We start from the raw sequence: 25,906 nt of genomic DNA, 5'->3' as shown, positions 1-25,906 counted from the left end.
GCCATCTAAACAGAAGCCAGGGCCTATTGTCCAAAAAATGAAAGAATGAACCCCAGCGCACTTTAGAGATGAGAGGCTACCCCTCCCTCCACAGGCCCATAGTGCAAGAGCCTGCAGGGCAGAATGATTTCAAAGAAGGTGCTGTCTCTGCCAGGTGGTTGCCCTCCCTGGATTCTGGCACCAGCTTCTCCACCATCCCAGGTGCAGCTTTCGCTGGGCCCAGCAAAGTCCAGGGGGTGGGGGGTGGGGTTGCTGTCTCAACCTAGATTTCAAAGGATGGAGCCACACAGGGTTGCAGGCGCACAACGCTGGCAGAGGGCCACTGTGGGGGCAGGGCCACCACAGAGAGCCCTCACCAGGGCAATGACCAGTGGAGCTGTGTGGATGGGGCCACCCCCAGACCTCAAAACTTAAAGGCACCTGTGCAACTGCAACCTGGGACAGCCACAGGCACAGGACTACAACCCATGACTGGCATGTGTACCCAACAAAACATGGGTGTGGGGCCACCTGGGAGCCTTGGGGGACCAACACCTACCTCAGTGTGTCTGGAAGATGGGACCACGGCCCCAGTGGGCCTTAAGGTTTTGGACTTGCTCAGGACCTATTACTCCTTTCCTCTTTCCTATTTCTCCCTTTTGTGTTTTTTTTAAATTGAAATATATTTGACATATACTTTTGTGTAAGTTTAAGGTGATGGGTGAAATTAAGCAGTTATTAATGCCAGAAAAGTTGGCGGGGGGTGAGGATTTGACATGGGAAGAGTTGTGTAAGAAAGGAAATATAATCATTGCACATTTTTTTGATTCAGGTGTAAACATTCTTTACAATATCATAATTTTTAAAATTTGGAACATAAACTTAACTAAAAATTGTGATACAACTACCATGCAAGCAGGAAAGGAGACAATGCATGATGTGAAAGAGCTAAAATCCTCATCTATTTTAGAAGGAAGTCAATACCTTTATGAGTTTTCTATTGTTGCTGTAACAAATTTATCACAAACTTAGTAGTTTAAACAACACAAATGTATTATCTTACAGTTCTGAGGTCAAAAGTCCAGTATGTGTCTCAATGAACTAAAATCCAGGTATTAGCAGACTGTATTTCTTTCTGGAGTCTCTAGGGAAGAATCCATTTCCTGCTCATTTGGGTGATTGGTAGAATTCAGCCTCTTCCAGTTGTAGAACCAAGGTCCCTGTTTTCTTACTAGTTATGAGTTTAAGGCTGTTCCCACCTTCTAGAGGTCACCACGTTCCTTGGCTCATAGCTCCCTTTGTTTACCTTCTTTGAAGCCAGCAATGGGTGATGGGGGCGAAGAGAGTGGGGGATAGAAGGCAGGGAAGAGGTGATCTTTCTCACATCCATAGCTCTGATACTCTCTTCTTTCCTCTTACACATTTAAGGACTCATGTAATCAGACTGAGCTGCCCAGATAACTCAGGATAATCTCCCTATCTCGAAGTCCTTAACCTTAATCACATCTGCAAAGTTCCTTTTACCATGTAAGGTAACAAATCTACACATTCTAGGAATTAGAACATGGACATCTTTGTGAGCCTATTATTTTGCCTGCCACTATGTCAAATGTCTAACATGAATGAATTTTAAAATTATATATGTGTTATTTCCAAAGGAGAAAAAACAGCCAGAAAAAGTGTAAAGAGGTTGCTTCTAAGAAATGTGACTGCCCTGTGTGCTGGTTGGTCAGGACAGGAGGTTTGAAATAAGGTAGTAGTCTTTTTTGCTAAAAGCCTCTAAATACTATTTGACTTTTTAAAACCATGTTCAAGTCACTACTTAGATAAAAAATTAACTGCAATTATAAAACAAAATAAAGGGAAGGTTTTCCAATTACTGTTTTAGAAAAAAGGAAATCAGATTTGCAAAGAAGGATGGAGTTGAGGAGGAATTACTCAATGCTTCAGTTGTATGTGATGACCTAGCTGAAATCTAGGAAGGTACATGCTTCTATGTTTTTTACTATGGATTGTAGGGAAAATCTATTTCCTAGCTGTCAGATCTTTTAACCTTAGTTAATCACACATATGAGTAAAATGGGGTGTTTGGGCCTAGATGCCATAACCTAATGTGGTGGATTGCAAAAGGACACAATTCTTCACTCTTCTGGGGTCCTCCAAGTGAATTTGTGCAGGTCTTCCTATCAAAATAGGCAATCTGTTTCCCCCCTTCTGAATCTGAGCTAGTCTTGGGATTACTTGCCACTAGGATGAAGCAGAAATGACACTGTGTCAGTTAGAGCCTGGGCCACAAGTGGTCTTGCTTCTGCACTCCCTCTTGGACTTGAGCCTGCAATGTAAGAACAAACGTGGGCTACCCTGCTGCAGGATGAGAGACTACATGGAATAGAGACAAGCCATCGCAGCTCAGGCCATCCTAGAGCAGGCTTCCTCTGGCTACAGGGTAGCTGACTACAGACACATGAGTAAGCCTAGCTGAGACTGGAAGCGTTGCTCAGCTGAGCCCAGCCCAATTTGCCAACTGTGAGCTAAATAAATGGTGGTTTTTCTAAGTCATCTTGTTTTGTGGTGGTTTGTTACACAGCAATAGCTAAGTGATTTGCTAAAATACCACCATATTATAATTACAGGTCATGTACCTAAGTGAAAATAAAGAACCTGTTTAGCTTCAGATCTCAAATTTATAAAGCAAAAATGTCATATTTCTCTTATGTTTTATTATCAATATTTTATTTCTAGTAGCATTCTATTCTTCTGTGAGTTTCTAGAGCAATTTTAATTAGTTTTATTACAGTATTTTTTCTATTCTCTCAGAATCCAATTTAGCTTCCTAAATTGGAAAATCATATTCAAGAGACAGGGATTAAGGGGACCATTTTCCTAGTGTAAATCACAGTATAATGAGGGCAGTAGAAATGTGAGAAATGTTTGATTATTTCTGTTAAAGTAGCAAGTCCTATAGCTCAAAGAGAAATGGACTTTTTCTTATGATGTGAGGAAGAGTTAAAGATAAAAAACAGAGGGGTTCTTCCAGGGATTTTAGTAGTACTTTGTGGATAATGAAATTATTACATTTCTAGAAAAATATAAAGAACAACATAATGGTCACTTATAATCCCATTTTCCAGAGATACTTAACATTTTAGCACATTTATTTCCATGTTTTAGATATAATTTTGCATAGTTTAAAAATCTTTTATAATGCTTAATGTTCTTTTTTCCATAAAAATACACATTAAGAAGTTTCCCATCAAAATTTTTTTCTGCAAAATAATTTAAATAGCTATGTAATATTCTATTCTCTGCATAATTTTTATTGACTTTATAATTCAATAAAATGATGTATAATTTAGGTTCTCTGCCATTGCAAACTGATATAAACACTACATTGATGAACATTATTGTGCCTATATCTCTGTACATATATTCATGTTTCTGGTTATTTTATTAGGATATATGCCTAGAATTAGAACTATCAGGAAAAAAGGAATTAATATTTTTAAGGCTCTTGAAACATATCAAATTGTCCTGCCCAAAATGTGGCATCAGTCTTTATTCCTGGCTGCAGTGAGTGAGAGAGATTCTTTCTATGCATTTTCACCAATATTATGTATCTGCTTGTTTAAAAATCTGAGCTATTTTGAAAGACATAAAAAAATCTTATTGCTTTATTTTGTATTTTTATTGCCAGTGGTGTTGACCAGTTTTTCAGGTATTTATTACTAATTTTTATTCTTGATATTGGAAGAATTTTCAGATCGGGTCATTTCCTTCGTTTATTGAAAGCATTTTAATTTTCACGAGCTCTTTGTAGATTAAGGATTTTAATCTTTGTCTCACATTTCTTGCATATACTAGTCCCAGCTTACTGTTTGATTTCTCATTTTGATAAGCAGAACTCTTACATTATTATGTAGACATACCTATTGCAATTGTTTTCTTACTTTCCAGTTTAGGATATTCTTCTTTAACCCAAGATCAGATAATTATTCAGCCATTTTCTTTGTGCTTTTATGCGTTGGACCCCAGGTGGACTGTGGTAGAGGAATCTTTCTTTCTCATCTTTTAGGGAATATACCCTTATGAAATTATGATGAAGTTAAAAGATATTTAGTTTAATTTTGACAGTTGAATTTTTTCTGTCATACTGTTGGGCTTTTTCTCTCTAATCTACAGAGATATAGCACTATCTCCCAGAGAGATGACTTGGATTCATTCTCTGTTTGACAAAAGCCAGTTGAGAGGAATGAGATCTGTTTCCACATCAGTGATCAATCTGACCATTGTGATGAAGAATTGGGAACACACATACATTCAAGAGAATGGATGGACAATATAGCATGTTGGAAGGAGGCCTCAATGCTTTTTTGTTTTAATAAAATCACTCTAAACTGTGCAAACATTCCTCTTCTTAACTGCTTCTTGATGACACTTTTTGGCCAACCCAATAGTAGTTGTGTGAAGGTAGTGCTTGAGGAATCAGTTGAGAAGGCAATATTGAGCAAAGGGAGGATTTAGAATGAGAATCTGTAGCATAGAAGGAGCTGCAAGTATTAGGGCTAGTTAAGTAGAATTAGGATTTATGAAATCAGTCAATTCACTAGCATAGTTACATGTTACCTGAACATTATGGAAAGAGATGAAGCCAAGTTGGGGACTGGGGAGGATGAGAGAAAACTGTAGGAGGCTTACATTTTGGCTCCAGTGTCCACCATGTTCCTTCATGTTCTTTCAAGTCTGAATTCTTAATAATTACCTTTTCTACTCCACACACTACCAAAGTAGGTTCCCCTTTTCTAGGTAGGGATCAGGATACAGAGTTGAATTGAACTTAGATGAAGAGAAGTGATTTATAAAAATGATCATCTTTTGATAGAGATGGAATTTTTATTGATAGTTCAGGACCCCCTCTTCTAATTTCCCTAGATTCCTATCTAAACTCACTTCTCTCCATTTCCCCCTTATTTTATGGAAAAATTAAATGCTGTTATTAAATATAGAGAAAATATATTTTCATAATTACATGACTTAAATGCACGTCTGTATTCAATTTGGATAATCTCTTCATATTGTAGGGGAGCAAAATTTGCCATCCCAAAATGTCTCTTTGGTATGAGGATTGTTTTGGGCTAGTTATCTTTGAGAAACAGAAGACTCGGGTAGTTTTTCTTTTTACCTCCTCCTAAACGACCTAAAAGAATTTAGATAGGGAGCCTGTACCTGGAAGAGAGCAATTACCAAAGACAACTTCTTTTTACATCAGAAAGACTTCTCTGCTTGGCATGGCAAACATTTGTTTACCAAACATTTGCTCTTCCCATCTCCCTGTGAACTGTCTTCCTCCCCTTTGAAGTCCCAGACCAACACCCTCTTCTCTTTAGCTCTGGATGGCCTGTCAGCCACAACTGCTTGAGTGCCTGAGGGCTTCGTATTCCTATGGATATGTAATTTAATTCTGAGACCTGCCAGAAGAACGTAGAAGGATATAAGAAACATTTTCCTCCCCAACAAAACGAATTCCTTTCTAACTTTTTATTATGGAAAATTTCAAACGTATAGAAAGTAGAGAGAAGGGTATAATGAATCCATTAACTGTCCCCTTGCTGCACTAGTCACATTTTTGCCAATTTCATCTCTCTCATTTTCCACTTTGTCTAACATTTTATTATAAAAATTTTCAAATATAAAGGAAAGGTGAAAAATTGTAAAATGAATCCTCATATGTCCACCATCTAGACTCTACAATTAATCTTTTTCCTATATTTGTTTTATAACATATCTATCCATCTCTTCATCTAGCCACTCACCAAACTCTCTTATACTTTTATGCATTTCTAAGTAAGCTGCAGACATCAGAGTATTTTCTCAAAAAACTTCAGGTAGTATATTAGTAATAGACCAGCATTTGTTTATAGTCCCTTATTTTGAAGTAAATTTTATATACAGTGACACGCCAGAATGTGCTAAATATTTTACAGGCAGTCTAATTTACCCCTCACAACTCCTATATGAATTTATTATTACAGTTGTTATTTTACATCTTACAGACTTGAAGAAGATAAGTGTTCTGTGCAGGGCCAGACAGTCAGTGGCAGGGCCAGGTTTCTAAATCTAAAGCCTTTGTGTAACTGAGCAGGACCCTATGGGGCCTTCCCGGGACAGGCCTTCCCCCACATCCTCTGCTTCAGCTCCTCTCTGAAGCACCTAGACAATAGTAATTGATGCAAATTTCCTGAGTTGTTTTGCAGATGTGAAAACCCCCCACCAAATGGAATACATTAACTACTTGATGACCACAGAGCACATCGCCCCAGGCCTCCTGGAGCCTAAGGACTGATAACGTGAACCCCTGTGACACCACCTGTTCCCTCACCATCAGCCAGTCAGCGGACTGTGCACAATCTGATCACGTAGCCTGCGACCCCCCCACCCCCCCATCCCGACCTGGCCTTTAAAAATGCTTTGCTGAAACCCTTCAGGGAGCTCAGGGCATTTTAGGGCATGAGCCACCTCGTCTCCTTGCACGGCCCTGCAATAAACCTTTCTCTGCTCCAAACTCCAACATTTCGGTTTGTTAGGCCTCACTGTGCGTCAGGCCCACGAACGTAGAACATATCCACCACCCTAGAAAACTCCCTCATGCCCGTTCCCAGTCAATTCATGCCTTTACCCTGACTCCAAGAGACAACAGCTTTTCTGATAGTTTTCCACCTTAAATTAGTTTTGCCTTTTTTAGAACTTCATATAAATGGGATCATATAGTAAATGCTCTTTTGTGTAACAGTGTTTTTGAGATTTATCTGTGTTGTTTGTATAAGTAACTTATTTCAATCCCACACTTTAAAAAAATTTTTTTGATGTGGTATTTTAAAGAAAATCCCAGCCATCATGTCCTTTTGTCCATCAATGTTTCTATTTCATCTGTATTCTCATTTGTACCTAAGTGTAGTCTGACTCCAGTGTTTCCCATCATCACCTCTTTACTTCCTTCTCGTAAGCCACAGGTCAACCAATAGGTTTGTCTGCATGGACTCAATGCTACTGACACACGTAGGTCACCAGACACTTTCTGATAGTAGCATAACCGAGAGAAATTTAACACTTTCTCTTTGCAGTGAACATTTTTCTGCTATATTATTCTTTAATTTTTTTTTCTAGAGAATCATTTTTTTTCCTCCCTAGATATTCCAAGAAACTTTCTGCCCACTTCATTTTCCCACCCCCATCTCTGCAGCACATCCCAATCATAGCATTACTCCACTCCTCTATGCTCTGTAAGAGGAACTATTTTACATGAATGATCCTATTTTCATGGATCCTTTGATTCTGTCATCAATAGGTGGAGAAAAACTACAGTAGACAGAGTAGGGAATCATGGTGGTTTGATGAGTACAATTTTTACTCTACGTGAAAGCCCTTCCTTTTCCTGAGTATTTTGGTAAAAATATTAAAGAAGTTGTTTTATACTTTCTGTCAATTGGCAATTATTTTACTCTCAAGTTTCCAGAGATAAGCTTTTGACTTGAACTACCAGCAGTTTAATTGTGGGACTGGGAATGAACAAGGTTAGTCTATGTTCTGCTTCACCACAGATGTCAAGTTAATTAGTAAAAAGCCCAGAAGGAGCAGTTTGGGGATTTGATTTTCATCACCCACTGGAGGGAAAAACATCAGCTACTGAGAGAGTGTTCTCAGTATGTCTGCACCCTGTTATTCCTCCACTTAAAATTTGACATCCAGAATAAAATGCACCCTCTTTGGGGATCACATGTGGTGGTAAACACATTTAATTCCTCTTTTGTGAGAAGGAGAAAAATGCACGTGACTTCCTTATTTCTAAAATATGTTGGCACCAAAATTTTAAGCAAAATATAAAATAAAAATCAAGATTATATTTGACATGTTTCTTTTATAATTGTATACTGTATTACATAGTACAAGTAATATATTCTTTAAGCAAAAAGTAAGTAGTATAGTCTTTGAAAAATACAAGTTTGAACCAACTCACCATAAAATATGCCAAAATGTCTAATCTGGAGACATTTATAAAAATTAGCTTCCCAGGACTTGGTAAGTTTTCCCTTCCTCTATTTAGAAATAGCCACAACAGCGTATGTAACAGCATATAATCGTTATGATAAAGGCATTCCACTTTGGCATAAAAAGAAACGTCTATTGAAAATAAAGCTCCACTCTTTTCCCATGTTTCTGTCCTCTTTTCCCACAAAATTTCTGTTGTGAACCTTGAAACATTCTTGTTGAAACAATAAGTGTAAACAAGTAAAAACTGTGCGGATTTAATAGTAGATGGCAAGTATCATTTAGGGGTCGACAGGATATGTTTAGGTTCATTATCACTTTTGATGTGTTCAAAATTCATGAAGTATGCAGAATAGATGGGGCTCAGTAATGTTCGGTGATTTGTCCAAGGTCACACAGCTATGAAAATCAGGACTTGAACCTTGGTCACCTAAGCTTTCATCTAGTTTTCTTCCTCTTACATCAGACATCTTCATTAAAGACAGAAGACATATACATACACAAGTGACTATAACATGAGACCATAGACAATGAATGATGTGTGTAACATAAGATTCCACCCATCATGTCCACGTGGGCTTATCAGGAAACATTTTTGGATGATGTTACATCAGACCTTTCTCACTGACAGAGAAGAGAGAGGCTGAATTTCTCTCCCATTTCAAATTACTTATGGCTTCTGCATTTGGATTCAAATGAAATATGCAAATATTTCAGGTTTGTGTGTCCTTTGTAAACACAACTTCTTGTTGGATTTTAGGAAGATTCTAAAGTGACTTAAATGGCTTCCTGAGTATTAAATAGCTCATGAAGAGCAAAATCTTGATGAATTATGTGCAATCAGAGACATAAATCCAAGACATGGATTTTAAAGTTCCCGTCAAACACACGTGCTTCAAAGCAGCAGAAGGGAAGATAAGTTTACAGAAAAAAAAAATGTTTGGGGGTTTTCCCATTTCTTAAAGGGCCACAAATTCTGTGAAAGGTCAAAGGTCTAACAAACAATATTGCCTCTTTGTATATTTTGCCCTCAAGTCACTTTTGGACATTTTTAATCCTTTCAAATCTTTAAGGCAAAAAATAACTAGATCCATCCTAAAACTTATTCCTGAAATAGGGGCTGAGTCTCTGTATCAAGTCCTTCCTTCTAGCATCCATGATGTGATGGCTACTGTGGGATATTGGCCTACAGGAAGTGAGGTCATTGGGCTGCTTCAGCTGGTGTCCTGGTTTTATAGGTTTCTACATGTGAGGGCAAAGGAAACAAGAGAAGAACAACACTGACAGAGAAACAATGTGATAAGCCTGGAATTGTAGTCAGAGGAGGTTTGCTTCAGTCACCTCTATCTCCTCCTCAAACACTGCTCATGGGCCATTTTTATTCTCTACATCCTCAGTGGGACCACTCAGAACCATGGGCAGTTTCCTTCCAGATCACAGCCTTGGCTCAAATCCCCCTGGAAAAAGCCTTCCTTCCCCTACACACCAGCGCCCCAGGGACAACTCAGCTTTCTCAGCTCTCCACATCAATCCTATCAGATGTAGATCTGACTCTTCAGCTGTTTCTGTGGACCTCAGTGAAGCTTGTGAATGCTGGCAGGCACTGTCTTCAAGCCCTTACTCCAAAGCTGGTACACAGAATAGGGAAAAGAAGATCAGATAGTTAGAAGAGAGAGAAATAGGAACTGTTAAAATGATGTAGAAATAGTGGTAAGATGAAGAGAAATGTCAAGACGTGAATGAGAGGGAAGGAAAGAAAACAAAGAGATTTATATGGTGAGAAGGAGGTGACATGCTGGGAAAATGCTCCTCTCCATATGAGTTCTTCTGAGCCTTTGGGGATGGCCAGGAAATGCTTGTTGGAGCACATGCCTCAGTGGAAGAATTTTAGAATATTAATTCCACTTACATTAGGAAAAAAATAATTTTGCAGGATACCAAACTGATTGAGCTTCTTAAATCAACAGACCAGCTTTTTACAACAGGGAAGTATACATTGTATATAAGAATTCTAAAATGAATACTTTTATGACAACCAAACTCTAGAATTAGTTATCCATCTTTTCCTCCTGTATTAGAAAAAATTATAATGAGGTTGGCATTCTTCAGACTCCGTATTTTCCATATTTTAATCATTTTTATTAGGTATCAATCATCTGGGGGCCAATATCATTCTATAGTCATTCTAAAGCCAAAAAAAAGAGTAAAACTGATATTATACATTTGCTGATCTTTATAATCAATGGATTTGGTAGGTATGAGGATGTGAGTATTTATGAATTAATTTTTTTATGTTGATGGCATCTCTCTATTTAATGGTTTGTATGACCTCCTGAACTATTACAATAGAAATTGGTGCATTCCTATTTTTTCTTCTACATTTGTTACAAAATTGATACATTCCTTAGGAAAACAGCTTTGAGCTTCTTGTAAACCCCACTTAAATCCAATGAAAATCATGTCACTCATGGTTGAAAGGACCAGAGAGGATTGAGTACTTACTCTGAGCCAGGTGCTTTCACAAACATTTCACTTAATTCTTACAGCAGTCTCTTCCAATTGGCTTTATCCTCCTTCTACACTCGAGAAAACAGAGCCCCACACTGCAATACAGTTGTAGAAGCAGTATCTAAAGTTGTATATTTCTAATTCTAAAACATGTGCCCCTTTCATTACACCCTATGACTTTGTTCTACAAAACAAAGTCCACTGTTTGTCTTGTTTAGAAGACAAAATTATACACTATGCCACAATATTCCTACTTTTGGATCCGTCCAGCAGAAGGGGGAGATGCAGCTAATGTGTGCTCTAGCCCTTACAGATCAACTCCAGTTTGTGCTTCTACTCTAAGTTAAATGGCCATTTAAAGCCCTCAGGCATTAACTATTCCTTCTAAAAAGATTTTTCTTTTGTGTTGTTTAACACTCTTGGATAAAACTTCAACAATTATATCTTTATTCAGAGTTCACATTAAAAAGTGTATTTATATAAAGTATTGTGACTGATGATTCTTATTATTCTGATTTTTGTTTGTGGCTTGTTTTGGTCCCATGGGGTCTCCTTTAAGGAGAGCACATTTGTATTACATTTATTTGATAGAAAATGACACATAATTTTTGAGGGGTTACCCTGAAGTAAGGCTTCCACTGACATTTTATGGAAGAAGTAAGCTGCAAATAAACAGGAATGCCTGTAATCCCGAACACTGCAAACTTAGGTATGAATTAAGTTTCTACAAAAGATGACTATAATGAACAATTTAATAATGATAGTGTTGTACTTCAGCTAAAAGTCCAGAAATAGAAAAATAAGAAATACTGAGACTTAAGTAAAGGAATACATCTAGACTATTTAGAGCAGCGGCCCACTCTCTACCATTTTCCTCCTGCAATTGCCTTTATATACATAACAACTCATAGATCCTTCTTCTTCTCCAGGGAAACCTACTTTTCTCTAACAACAAAGATATATGGTGCAGAGAAAGGTATTGATCTTGACAATCCCGAGAAAATTAAAGCACTGAAACTAATTTGTAGAGGACTATTTGTTTGGGTCAACTTTGTGTGGGAATGTTTAAAATATGATATAATAATATGATACACGTAGGTCAGCACTTCTGGACTGTTTAGTGTGTCAAATACTTTGAAATAGCCAGTTGCCCACACTTCTAAGGTAAAAGAGATAGTATGTCCTTTGTGAGAGAGAGGGTTATTCTACAAATAAGGAATCATTTCTCATGTTACAGGTAGACATATGGTTGCATTGATCTGAAAATGCTTAACTGACTTAGACATCCAGAAAGCAGGAAAATAATTATTCTGGTCAAAGGTTAATTTGTTGTACTGCAATACTTGGCACCGAGAGGTACATTCTAATCATTTTTTTGGTGCCACAGTTGTGTACCAAGCCCAGCAGTGGTGGGTGTGCAGTTGATTATATGCCAGTGGCAGGCTGCTGAAATGCTATTTTAGCTGGGGCCAGCTTGCAGTTATTATAATGATTTGACACCTCTGCCCAAATTTAGTGTCAGGAAAGTTGAAATCTCGTTTCTGAGGAAGAGTATCTGAGGTGTGGGGGTAGTAATTTCTGAATTATCATTTGTTAAATTTAATTTTAGAACAAAAGTGACATAGTTATCCTAGTTGTATCAAATTGATCCAAATGCTTATAAAGTGGTCATCATCACACACAAAGTTTCTGGAATTTTGTTGCTGTTATCGAGGATCTCCCTTTAGAAAGTGATGAGGAAAAGATTATATTAGTTTGTACAGATCATAGATTCTATCACTGTTTGGTTATTTTGGGGGAGTGCCATTTCATCTTATTACATTTTCCCTCCTATCTATAAAATAGTGATAATCCACATTCATGAAACCCTATAAATTTTCTAAGACACTACCACCCTCTCAGAGTAATTTCAATAGTGCAAACTAGAACCTATCTTACTTGACAAAGCTCCCTTTTTTGAATTCCTTTTTTGTGAGTTGTTTGACTGCAAAATTAAGATCACAATGTACCTGTCCTTTTTCTCCTCCTGGCCCCCCAGCAAGTTCTCTTGCACTTCTCCCCCCATCCACTTTCCACTTACACTCAGGATATTCTGATAAAAATTCAAATCTGATTATACTCACTTCCCAAGCACTAAAGTCTTCCTCCCAAGACAGAGGCTGGGAAGACGGATGGCCTTTGTCTAATAGCTAATTGGAAAATTTCAAGAGGTCATTTTGAACTTTAACCAGGTCTTTGTGCAGCTAACTGAGTGGTCATTAAGAGGTATATGGCTTAGTAATGGGCCATTTCTTATTCTCAGCAAGCTCAAGGAGGTACAATTTGGAGAAGGGGATAATAGAAAGGAACTAACACCGCTTTGCATAATTATGTACTGTACTAACTCCATTGTGAGAGAGGTGACCTTGTAAATTATGAAACCTTAGGGAATTATTGCCTTTTCCTTCTTGTGAGACTTGTTTGTACTGTCTCTGCCAAATAATGTTTGTCCTCTGAAGACTATGGGTGAGGGTATGTGGGTACACGTAAGTATGTGTTCCAACAGTTACCCACTGGGCAATCACCAAAACAGAGACTTGTATGCAAGTCGTGCTGGTGGGAGGAGCTCACATTAAAACATAAGAGTGGTGCCAATGAACACCTAGAGGTTTCTATGGGATACAGAAAGTCAAAGATTACCGTGGATTGTCCTGCTGGACCTAAGTCACAATTATTGATTGAACAACTCAGATTTAGGGAAATTGCTAGAAGCAGAGAGATATATCCTGGGCTGAGAAACAAGACCTATGTGCGCTGGAAAGATGTACTGAAAGGCTGGTAAAGATCTGTGAGATGGGTGTTAGAAGATGGTTCTCTTGGAGAGGAAGTGGATCTGAGAACATGGGTGTGAAATTTGGCACCCCTCCCCACATACATACTGGGTCCTTTTCCTTTGGCTTAAGGCGGTAAACATATTTGCTATGTCCTTTTAGATTTTTTGTCTTCCCTGTTGCACTGTAATTCTCAACCATGTAGGGAATTCTAATATCCATACAGCTTTAAAGGGTGGAACTATTGGGATAAATGCACAGAAGAAAAGAAGATGTGTCCGGCCTCATTTCTCCCTCACTGGGGCCATACAGAGGTGCTGCAGCCCATTAGGGAACTCTGCTTAATGTCTAAGCTACAACTGCAGTGGAGTGAGCAGGAGTGAGGCAGCATGGAGAGGTGGGCAGCAATTTATAACACTGAGGAAACTTTTCTGTGGACAACTCAGGAACCAGATCAGACAAGCCCTCCTCCCTTCCCAAAATGTGGAAGAAGTGAAGCTTACTGAAGAAGTCAACTGCCATTTGCATTGATGATCCTGTTACTGTCCTGATTAGAATCCTTCAATAGCTTCCTATTGCCCTGAGGAAAATGGATGAAATACTTAGAGTTGCCTACAAGTCCTTAGGAGATGGTATCCCTGCCTTCCTTTCTCTCCACCTCTTCTAGATACTCTAAGGCATCATTCTCTCCTCCATTTGGGCCTTCACACTGGCACGCTTCATTCTTCCCCTTTTAGTAAACTCCTTCTTAGCCTTTAGACCTCAGACTAAAAGTAACCTCTTCAGAAAGGCCTTTTTTGGGTCCCTAGACTCTGTTAAATCCCCAAGTTCTGAACTCCTAGTTCTGCTTAGTTAAGATCAATCACAATTAGTCAATGTTTCTCATCTTTGCTAGACTATAATCTCCTTGAGACAGCTATTATGTCTGAGGGGGACCAGAATATGCCACCCTCAAATATGCCACTTTAGCATAAGTATTCTTTTGAGCTGAAGGCAATTAGCTCTCTGCACCCCCCCACTCCTTTCTGTCTAAAAGCAGGACATAAATTTCTATTTGTAAAGTTATCTCCCTCTCTGTATCAGGAAGAGAACTACTCCTAGAAACAACTCTTAACTCCTCAGATGATTCTTACCTCGATAACAAACCTTATTAAACAAACTTTATCAATCATACATTTCCTCTCCTTACCCTCCCATTAACTTACCATTCCCTCCCCCCAGGAATTCCCCAACCCATTTTTCTTTGTCTAGCCTAAGATGGTACATAAGCCTCAAATTCTAACCACCTCCTTGAGCCACATTTCTTTGTGAACTTCCATGCATACATGTGTAATTAAATCTTCTATTTTAACTTATTTTATTTATTTTGTTATTTTTGGCTCCATTGGGTCTTCATTGTTGCGTGCAGGCTTTCTCCAGTTGCTGCGAGCGGGGGCTACTCTTTGTTGTGGTGCACGGGCTTCTCATTGCTGTGGCTCCTCTTGTTGTGGAGCACAGGCTCCAGGCACGTGGGCTTCAGTAGTTGTGGCACATGGGCTCAGCAGTTGTGGCTCTCGGGCTCTAGAGCACAGGCTCAGTAGTTGTGGCACACGGGCTTAGTTGCTCCTTGGCATGTGGGATCTTCCCAGACCAGGTCTCGAATCCGTGTCCCCTGCATTGGCAAGCAGGTTCTTAACCACTGTGCTACCAGGGAAGTCCCTTTATTTTTTTTGCTTCTGTTAATCTGTCTTTTGTCAGTTTAATTTGTACGGGCCAGCCTGAACCTAAGAAGGTAGAGGAAAAAGTTTCTTCCTCCCATACGTTTCTGTCTTGTCCACTGATCCAACCCTCAGCATCTAGCCAAGTGCCTGAAATCCAGTAGGTACTCAAAATTGTTTATTGAGCAATTGAATTCATTAGACTGACAAACAAAAATGCATGTATAAGGTTATTTATTATACAGTTGACCTTTGAACAAGGCAGGGAAAATCCACTTATAAACTTTACAGTTCCACATCCTCAAATTTAAGCAACTACAGACTGTACAGTACTGTAGTGCATATTTATTGAAAAAAAATCTGTATAAAAGTGGACCCATGCAATTCAGACAGTGTTGTTCAAGGGTCAACTGTATTATTATTTAAAATAATAAAGAATTGGATATAATAAGCATGTTTAACATTGTAACCAAGCAGGACTCTATGGGGCTTTCCCAGGACAGACCCCTCCCCCATATTCTCTGCTCTAGCTCCTCTCTGAAGTACATAGGTAATAGTATCTGATGCATATTTCCTGAGTTTTTAAGATGCTAAAACCACCACCAAATGGAAGAAATTAACTACTTGATGATCAGGAGCACTTAGCCTCCAGACTTTCTGGCACTTAAGGATTGATCACCAACAACAAATCAGAAAATTGTGCATGAACTCTATTTACAATAGCCACGACATGGAAGCAACCTAAGTGTCCATCATCGGATGAATGGATAAAGAAGATGTGGCACATGTATACAATGGAATATTACTCATCCATAAGAAGAAATGAAATTGAGTTATTTGTAGTGAGGTGGATGGACCTAGAGTCTGTCATACAGAGTGAAGTAAGTCAGAAAGAGAAAAACAAATACCGTATGCTAACACATATATATGGAATCTAAGAAAAAAAAAAAAGGTCATGAAGAACCTAGGGGTAAGACGGGAATAAAGACACAGACCTACTAGAGAATGGTCTTGAGGATGTGGGGAGGGGGAAGGGTAAGCTGTGACAAAGTGAGAGAGTGGCATGGACATATATACACTACCAAACGTAAAATAGATAGTTAGTGGGAAGCAGCCGCATAGCACAGGGAGATCAGCTTGGTGCTTTGTAACCACCTAGAGGGGTGAGATAGGGAGGGAGGGAGGTGCGAGGGAGGGAGACATAAGAGGGAAGAGATATGGGGACATATGTATATGTATAACTGATTCACTTTGTTATAAAGCAGAAACTAACACACCATTGTAAAGCAATTATACTGCAATAAAGATGTTAAAAAAAAAAAAAGAAAATTGTGCATGAGCTGATCACATAGTCTGGGATGACCCTCCCTCATCTTGCCTTTAAAAATACTTTCCTGAAACCCTTTGAGGAGTTCAGGGTTTTTGAACATGAGCCACCCCTTCTCCTAGTATTGGTGCCTTACAATAAAGCTGCACTTCCCTTCCCCACAACCCATGTCAGTAGATTTGTTAGGGGAACCATGACTGAAACCACCTGCCCTGGCCAGGCACCATAGGTCCTGGTAAGGAATGCAGAACTAACAAGCTACCACCAACTGGAAGAATTCGGTAAAGGTTAAAAGGAGAGAGGAGACGCCAGTTCATATATCCAACCAACCTCCCAGAATCCTCCTCGGTGGAATCCATCTTGGCTAAGCGATGCGTGCGCCACCAGGAAGGACCCTGAGTCAGAATGACTGGCCAGAGACAACCCAGAAACTAACCCCATTACCATAAAACCAGAGACGGTGAACCATGTGGCAGAGCAGTTCTCCTGGGTTCCCTTACCCTGCTGCTCTCCACCTGGGCGCCCCTTCACAATAAAGTCTCTTGCTTTGTCAGCACGTGTGTCTCCTTGGATAATTCATTTCCCAGTGTTAAACAAGAGCCCACTCCCGGGCCCTGGAAGGGGTCCCTCTTCCTGCAGCAGATTGGCCTTACTGCATATGGGCGAGCAGACCCGAGTTTGGTTCAGTAACAACATTGGAAAGTGACTAAATAAATTATATGTACATGTTAGAATATTATTTGCTTATAAATCATTGTTCAGGCTATTGATGAAAAGCATTTTCAAAGTGTTTTATCTTCCCAAATACATTGAAAATGTCTCAAGTATTAGAAAGATAATTGCTTTTTTTTCTCCTTTTCACCATCAAGTATACTAGCAGTGTCAGGATTTTTTAAACTTTCTGTTTCGGGATTTCCCTGGTGGTCCAGTGGGTAAGACTCCGCGCTCCCAGTGCAGGGGACCCAGGTTCGATCCCTGGTCAGGGAACTAGATTCCTGTATGCATGCCACAACTAAGAAGTCCGCACTCCAAAACTATAGATCCCGCATGCAGCAAGAAGATCCAGCGCATGCTGCAACTAAGACCCGGCACAAACAAAAAATAATAAAACTAAATAAATAAAATAATTTTTTTTAAAAAGTTTGTTTCTTTTTCACTTCCCATTCATTTCAAGATTAACTTCAATTTGGAATCTTCCCCCATTCCTTTTATCATCTGCAGTGTCCTCCTAAATCTTTATTCTACTTGACCTCTGCCAAAGTTGACACTACTGAGCAGTTTCACTTTCAAAACTACTATTGTAAAAACTGCTGAGATAACTCTAGAGGTTGAGGGAGGGGGACTGAATGGACTGGAGCAGGAGGAAACTTTCTGTGGTGATAGAATACTCTTCATCTTGATATGAGTGATCAAGATTTGTACATTTTACTCTATGTTAATTATACATTAAAAAAAAAGTCTTGCTACCATTTAGAAAACACACTGTAACCATTGCTTCCCCAATCTTCATTTATTAAATTCCTTCTTTTTTACCCCATGATTTCTGTTTATCTCTCTGACAGCCTGGTGCTATTTTTTTTTAATCGAAGCTAAATTTACATACAGTAAAATGTACAAATCTTAAGTGTACAATTCAATGAGTTTTTAAAAATATACACATCTTTACTTTGTAGAGAAGGCATACATTTCTCTCTAAACACTGCTTTAGCTACATCCCACACATTTTGATATGTTGTATTTTCATTATCATTCAGTTCAAAATATTTTCTAAATTCACTTGTGAATCCTTCTTTGATCCATAGGTTACTTAGAAAATAACCCCTCCGATATTTGAAGTATTTCAACATATCTTTTTATTATTTATGTCTAATTTAATTCCATTGAGATCAGAAAACAAACTGAACTCTGTATGATTTCATTTCAATCTTATGAAATGTATTGCATCTTATTTTATGCTCTAGACAATGGTTTGTCTTGGTCTTTTTCCCAGTTTTAAATTGGGCCATCTTTTATTTTTGAACTGAAAATGTTCTTTATATATTCTCTAATTAGACATATATTTGAAAATATTTTATCACTTTCTATAGGTTGTCTTTTCACTTTCTTAATAGCTTCCTTTGAAGCATGAAACTTTTTATTTTGATAAAGTCCATTTTATCTATTTTTTTCTTTTCTTGCTTATGCTTTTTCATATCTAAGAATCCATTGCCTAACACAAGATTATAAAGATTTACCCCGTGTTTTTTTTTTTTTAAAGAAGATGTTGAGGATAGGAGTTTATTAATTAATTTATTTTTGCTGTGTTGGGTTTTCATTTTTTTGTGCAAGGGCTTTCTCTAGTTGTGGCAAGCGGGGGCCACTCTTCATTGCGGTGCGCGGGCCTCTCACTATCGCGGCCTCTCTTGTTGCAGAGCACAGACTCCAGACGCGCAGGCTCAGTAGTTGTGGCTCACGGGCCTAGTTGCTCCATGGCATGTGGGATCCTCCCAGACCAGGGCTCGAACCCCTGTCCCCTGCATTAGCAGGCAGATTCTCAACCACTGCGCCACCAGGGAAGCCCCTCCCTGTGTTTTCTTCTAAGAGTTTTATAGCTTTGGCTATTACATTTAGGCCTTTGATCTATTTTGAGTTAATTTTTATGTATGGTGTGAGGTAAGGGACCAAATTCATTCTTTTGCATGTAGATATCCAGTTGCTCCAGCACCATTTGTTGAAAAGACTATTCCTTTCCCTATTAAATAATCTTGGCACCCTTGCTGAAAATCAGTTGACCATAAATGTGAGGGTTTATTTCTGAACTCTCAGTTCTCTTCCATTGATTTACGTCTATTCTCATGCTAGTATACATTTTCTTGATTACTGTTGCTTTGTAGTAAGTTCTGAGATCTGGAAGTGTGAGTCATCCAACTTTGCTCTTTTTCAAGATTGTTTTGGCTATTTTTGGCCCCTTGCATTTCCATATAGACTTTTGGTTCAGCCTGTCAATTTCTACAAAGAAGCCTGCTGGGATTCTAATAGAGACTGTGTTGAATCTGTAGATCAATTTGGAGAGCATTACCATCTTAACAATATTAAGTTTTATAATCCATGAACATAGGATTCCTTCTATTTGCTTCAATATTCTTTAATTTCTTTCAATAATGTTTTATAGTTTTATACTTTATTAAATTTATTCCCATTTTATTGTTTTTGTTGCTGTTGTAAGTGAAACTGCTTTCTTAATTTCATTTTTGGCTTGTTCATTCCAAATGTATAAAAATACAATTGATTTTTTAAAATTAATTAATTAATTAATTTCATTTTTGGCTGTGTTGGGTCTTCGTTTCTGTGCGAGGGCTTTCTCTAGTTGTGGCAAGCGGGGGCCACTCTTCATTGCGGTGCGCGGGCCTCTCACTATAGCAGCCTCTCTTGCTGCGGAGCACAGTCTCCAGACGTGCAGGCTCAGTAGTTGTGGCTCACGGGCCCAGTTGCTCCGCGGCATGTGGGATCTTCCCAGACCAGGGCTTGAACCCATGTCTCCTGCATTGGTAGGCAGATTCTCAACCACTGTGCCACCAGGGAAGCCCTACAATTGATTTTTGTATATTGATCTTGTATCTTGCAACCTTGCTGAACCCATTTACTCGTTCTGATAGTTTTTTAGTGATTCTTTAGAAATTCCTATATACAAGGTCATGTCATTTGTGAAGAGAAGTAGTTTTGCTTCTTCCTTTCCAATCTGGATGTCTTTTATTTCATTTTCTTTTCTAATTTCCCTACCTAGAACCTGTAGTACAATGTTGAGTAGCAGCGGCAAGAGTAGATATCCTTCTCTTATTCCTGATCTTAGGAGGAAAATATCAAATTTTTCATCATTATATATTTTGTTAGCTATGGGTTTTTGTGGATGTGCTTCATCAGATTGAGAAAGTTTCTTTCTATTCCTGGTTTGTTGAGTGTTTCATCATGAAGAGGTCTTGGTTCTTATCAAATTCTTTTTCTGCAACTATTGAGATGATCATGTGGTTTTTGTTGTTTTAGTCTATTGATATGGTGCAATACATTTTTGGATGTTAAACCAAGCTTGCATTGCTGCGATAAAACCCACTTGGTCATGGTGTATAACTCCTTTTACATGCTGCTCAATTTGGTTTGCTAGTGTTTTGTTGAGGATTTTTGTGTTTATATGCATAAGAGATATTGGTCTGTACCTTTCTTTCTTATGTTATCTTTGCCTGCTTTTGGTATCAGGGTAATAATGGCCTCATAGAATGAATTGGGAAGTGTTTCCTGCTCTTCTGTTCTTTGGAGGAGTTTGAAAAGAATTGGTATTCATTTAAAAAAATATATTTGGTAGAATTCACCTGTGAAGCCATCTGGGCTTGGACTTTTATTTGTAGATAATTTTTTGATTACTAAGGCAATTCCTTACATTTTTCAAATAATGTGTATTTTGCTGTTGTTAGATGTAGTGCTCTATAAATATCAGGGAGATCAAGTTACCCGAAAGTGTTGCTCAGATCTTCTGCATTCCTGTTTATTGCGGGGGGAGGGGATACTTATGCTGACAATTACTGAAAGAGGCATGTTAAAATTTCCAACTTTGATTATAGCTTTTTCTGTTCTTCCCTTTAGTTCTGTAAGTTTTTATTTCATGTATAGTGAAGCTCTGTTATTAGATGGATGCACATTTGGGATTGTTATGCCTTCTCAATATATAGACTTTTTTCTTTTCATAAAATTTCCTTTTAATCCCTGGTAATACTTGTCCTCTACTTTGTCCTGAAGAAGCCTACTTTGTATCAGAGCAGTATAGCTACACCAGCTTTCCTATGCTTCCTTGTCACTTTTTGTTTCTTTCTTTCTTGTAATGGCCAAAAGACCTAGAAGTGATGCTTAGCTTGCTCCATAAAATTTATTGAGCACTAACCCCTAGTAGGTTTTATTTGATATGGTACTAGTCAGGTCTTCAGAACACCATGGAATTTTCTTTCCCCAACATGAGAGTGAGCTTTCCAGGCAGTGTTTCTCTCAGGCTGTGCAGAGCCTTAAGATGGTGACTAGAGATATTTACCTGATGGTACTTGAATGATGTTTCCTTTCAATAATGTAATCTTCTTATCTGACGTTTCCTTTCAATAATATAATCTTCTTATCAAGACTCAAATCAAATACACATGAATAACATACAGATGGTTGTGGTGAGATTCAGCACCACAAAATGAGAGGCCACAGAAGAGCCCTATCTTGAACAAACAACTATTATCATGATTTGAGGAGGAGATTGGTGCCTGGAAAAGTAACTTCAAAAGGTCCTAGAAAAGGAAAGTTTCAATATGTATGCATGCTTTGAATAATGGAAAACAATGTTTTGGGTGTTAGGCCACAAACTTGAGAGTGGTTTCCTTCTGCTTAGGCTAAGATAGCTTGAAGTCTGATCCGCTGCAGCATGATTAATGATGTAGAACTGGGCTATAGTTTGCCTGCAATTTATATACTTATTGATGTGTAGCCACAAAAGAAGGACTCTGATTGTAATGATAGCTTCATATCTGAAAAACCTCTCAAGCCTCTTCTGTCTTACTTGTCACTAGACTTACAGATTCAATTTGTGAATAGCCTCCAATTGGTGCTAAACATTCTTATTCACAAATTGAATCTGAAGTCTAGTGACAAGTAAGACAGAAGAGACTATAGAAGAAATTTTGAAATATGTCCACAGTTGTATGGATGCAAGAAGAATGGTTAGGAGCATGGACACTGGGTTAGAAATGGTTTCTGGTCTAGTTATGTGTCCCTAAGCATGTTAGTTAATCTAAGATTTCCTGTCTGTAAAATAGAGATGATAATGGTATCTGACAGGTTTTTGGTGACGATTAAGAGATAATCCATTTAAAGCACTTAACACAGTTCCTGACACACGGTAAGCATGCAATAATTTGTAGTTATTACTTTTATTATCATCATTATTGTTATTACTACTACTATGTTTTAGTGGTCTAATTACCAATGCCATCATTAAAGGAACTTATAGTGGATGTACTTCCAGGAAAAGGAAAATGAACACAAAAGGAATGTATGAGATGAAAGAAAGAATGCTGAGCATGTAAAATGGTCGACATGTAGGCTAAATTGAGCACATATTGAAGTCAATAGCATATAATTTACAGGGTTAGCACTCAAAATAGAATTATGTGGTTGTATGGTCAATAAAAGCAAAGGAGTTGTGAGTAAGGAGTGATTAGCATTTATGTTTTAAGGTCCTTGTATGGTCCTTGTATTATTTGAGAAGAAGATAACATTATTGATTTACTTTAGATTTGATAAATAAGTGCATGAAAAATTCCAGGGTAATCACAAAAAGCATAGAAATAGAGTATCTCTTCCAATGTACTAGGAGTGAAAAATGGGAATCTGAGGAAATAAAAGCAAAAATAAAACTCAGTCGATGCACATGGAGGTAAGAGAAGAGAACCCAAAGGCATTGTGCCTATGTGTACTACTTCAGCCAAGTGGACAAGATACTCAATAAAGGTTACTTTTTTTTTGATAGAGTAGGAAATGTTGAGTAAGGTGGCTTGGTTATGAAGTTCAAGAATTAAATGTTTCATAAAATCCAGACATGTGGTTCATTTGCAAATTAAAACACAGGCAATGATGTACTGCTCCACAAGCTCTCCTTCACCTGCCTCTCCCAATTCAACAGAACTTGCTCTAGCTTTGAGGGAATCAGGCTGAACTGAGTTGGATCCAACTGAACCTGAAGCAGCCCAGAAGGTATGGCTAGCTTAGGGCAAAAGAATCCCATTTTCTTAGATCCTCCGTGTATTAAGGGTTACTTTTAAGATCCTGACTGGGACCAACTCCGCCATAGAGAGGATCTAAATTATTTCTGCAGATCCAGATTTCCGGGTGTTTCCAAGGCAGCAGACAGGTGGTGAGCTAAGATCCCCTAGGCACCCACGAGAATGTAAGATCCATGAGAATGGGGATTTTTGTCTGTTTCATTCACTGTCATATTCCCAGTCTATAGAAGAGTGTCTGACACATAGTGGGTGCTCAATAACTACTCACCCAATCAATAATTCAATGAATAAGACAGGTAGCACTCTGTTTGCAAAAGGCAACACCACAGAATGCGAGAGCTAAAAGGATCATAGAGAACATCTTGTCCAACACCAGTAGTTTATCTGGACAAGAAGTTGGCCAACACAGCCTCCCTGGATGAGTTTAATCTACACCATGGTTCCGATGGCCACATGGACAATGAGGTCTCACTAATGTGCTTCTCCAGCCCTGGCCCATTTTGGAGTACCTGACTCATAGATGGAAATGTTACTGACATTTCTAGTTAGACATCTCACAGATATCTAAACCCAACATTCCAAATGGTCTCATTAACTGATGCTTTTGACAGTAATGATGAGAAAACTGACCTGTAGTACAGCTGATGAACACTATACCAAATCAATTTTTTCATTTTAGCTGTCAGGATAGCACCTGCTCAAGCCCAAAAAGGTTGACGTATTTGTCTTATTTCTATTCCAGCTCATATTTTTCTTTATCTAATTTGTTTTCCTCCTGGTCCTAGTCCTCTACTTTTTATTTATTTAACTATCCTGTGTATTTTCTAAAAGCCACTTCAAGTTTTTTGCAGAATTAAGCAGAGCATATGTAAAGGAAGAACTTGTTATCTCTTTCTGCAAATTTGTTCCCCTTCTTGTATTCTATATCCTGGTTTTTCCAGCCCTCTCCTTTTCTGGCTTTATCATAAGAGCTTCCCTACTGGTCTTCCTGTCTTTCTTGAGTCTTTTCCATACCTGATTTATATTCCATAAAGCTGCCAGAAAAAGCATTCTAAAACACATCCTTGGTGATGCTCCTAGCCTGTTCTAACCCTTTTATTGATGACCCTCCACTCTCTAGGTATGAAATCCAGATTCCATTGCATGAAAGTCAAAGCCAACCTCTCAAAGTATGTCTCTGAATGCTTCTCCTCTCACATTCTTCAGTTGGATTAGATCAAATCTCTTGCACCTGCCTGGAATGCCCCATGCTGTTCTACATCCACATGCCTCCACATGAGCTATCCTCTTTGTGTGCAAGACTTGCTTTGACCAATCAAGTTCTATAGCCCTCAGAACTCAGTTCAAGTGTAACTAGTATCTCTTGGGAAGCCTTCCCAGAACTCATTTTACCCTATTTTTATAGAAGCCCTGTACCTTCTATTTTCCTTTCATATAGCCCTTATCCCACAGCTGTACAATTAATTATGTCCAGACAGTTTTGTTCTATGAGTTCCTCAACCACACTGTTTTATATTCATAGTTCTCCCCAGAGCACCTAGGCACAAAGGACGGGATCAATAAATTAATACTAACCGCAATACCCAATATTTATGAAAATGTACTGTGCACCAAATACTATTCTCCTCATAATAACCCTAGGAGATTATTATTAAACCCATCTTGTAGATAAAGAAACTGAGGCTAAGATACATTAAGTATCTTACCCAAGGTCACACAGTTAATAATAGCTGGAGCCAGGATTCAAACCCTATGATGTTTCAGCCACTGTTCTTAAACCCAAAGAGACTCCCATATAGCAAAAGATTCAAAATGAAGAAAACAGTCCTACAGAATTTAAGGGCAATGTCCAATGCCAATAATGAATCAGTAGTAAATATTCCAAGACAGACAGATTAATTTTAAAGATCACTGATGCTGCTGAATGATGGTTGTGATTGTGGGTTCCAAGTTCTGACTCTGCCAAGGTAATTAGTATTTCTGATTGTTGGGTGATTAGAAGACTTCTAGAGGAACTCCATTCAAAGTGAAATAAATTTAATAGAATTTCAGTTTAGGTTTCAATGGAACCCCTAAAGGACAGCTGCAGGGAAAATGCTTTCTTCTGGTTCCAGGTCTGCACCTGAATTGTGGTAAGTGTGGTTATAAACACATCACTGAACCTTTAATCTCTTGGGCACATTATGAACTATTTGCATTAGTTTGGGTCTTTTGAGAACCACATGCCAAGATAGCATTAAAGGTTCAAGAAATTTATTAGGGGACATACCTGTGAGAGAAAATGGAAAGGCAGCTGGGAGAGGCTGGAAGAGACATCAGACTGCAATGCAGGTCTGAACCCAAGTGAAGGACAGAGGGAAGGAAGGAAGCTTGGGTGGAAGATCTTAGTCTACAATGCAGTTCTAAGAGAATCTGGAAATACTGTAGAGGAGTCCTTGAGCCTAAGCCATCCATCAGAGGAGTCCTGCATCTTCCAGGAACATGCTTGCTTTAGTACCCATGCTGCACTCAGTCAGTAGCTGGGAGCAGCCCTGTGAAGCTGTCATTGCTTTGGAAGTATGGCTTTGGAGCAGAAAGCAGATGGACTTCATAGTGCCACATCTGGGGCTCCCCAGAGTAGAAGATCCAAGAGATGTAATCTCATGGCCACCACACAATTTTAATAGCCTAACGTCTCCGAAATCAGTGAAAGTTTTTGTTAAGCTTTGCTCTTCAGTTACAAAAATGACTGGCCAAACGGAGCCCGCGTTTCCACAG

Source organism: Lagenorhynchus albirostris, chromosome X, assembly GCF_949774975.1.
Source record: "Lagenorhynchus albirostris chromosome X, mLagAlb1.1, whole genome shotgun sequence".
NCBI lineage: Eukaryota > Metazoa > Chordata > Mammalia > Artiodactyla > Delphinidae > Lagenorhynchus > Lagenorhynchus albirostris.
The sequence above is the reverse complement of the archived record's forward strand: the minus strand, read 5'-3'. Positions refer to the sequence as shown.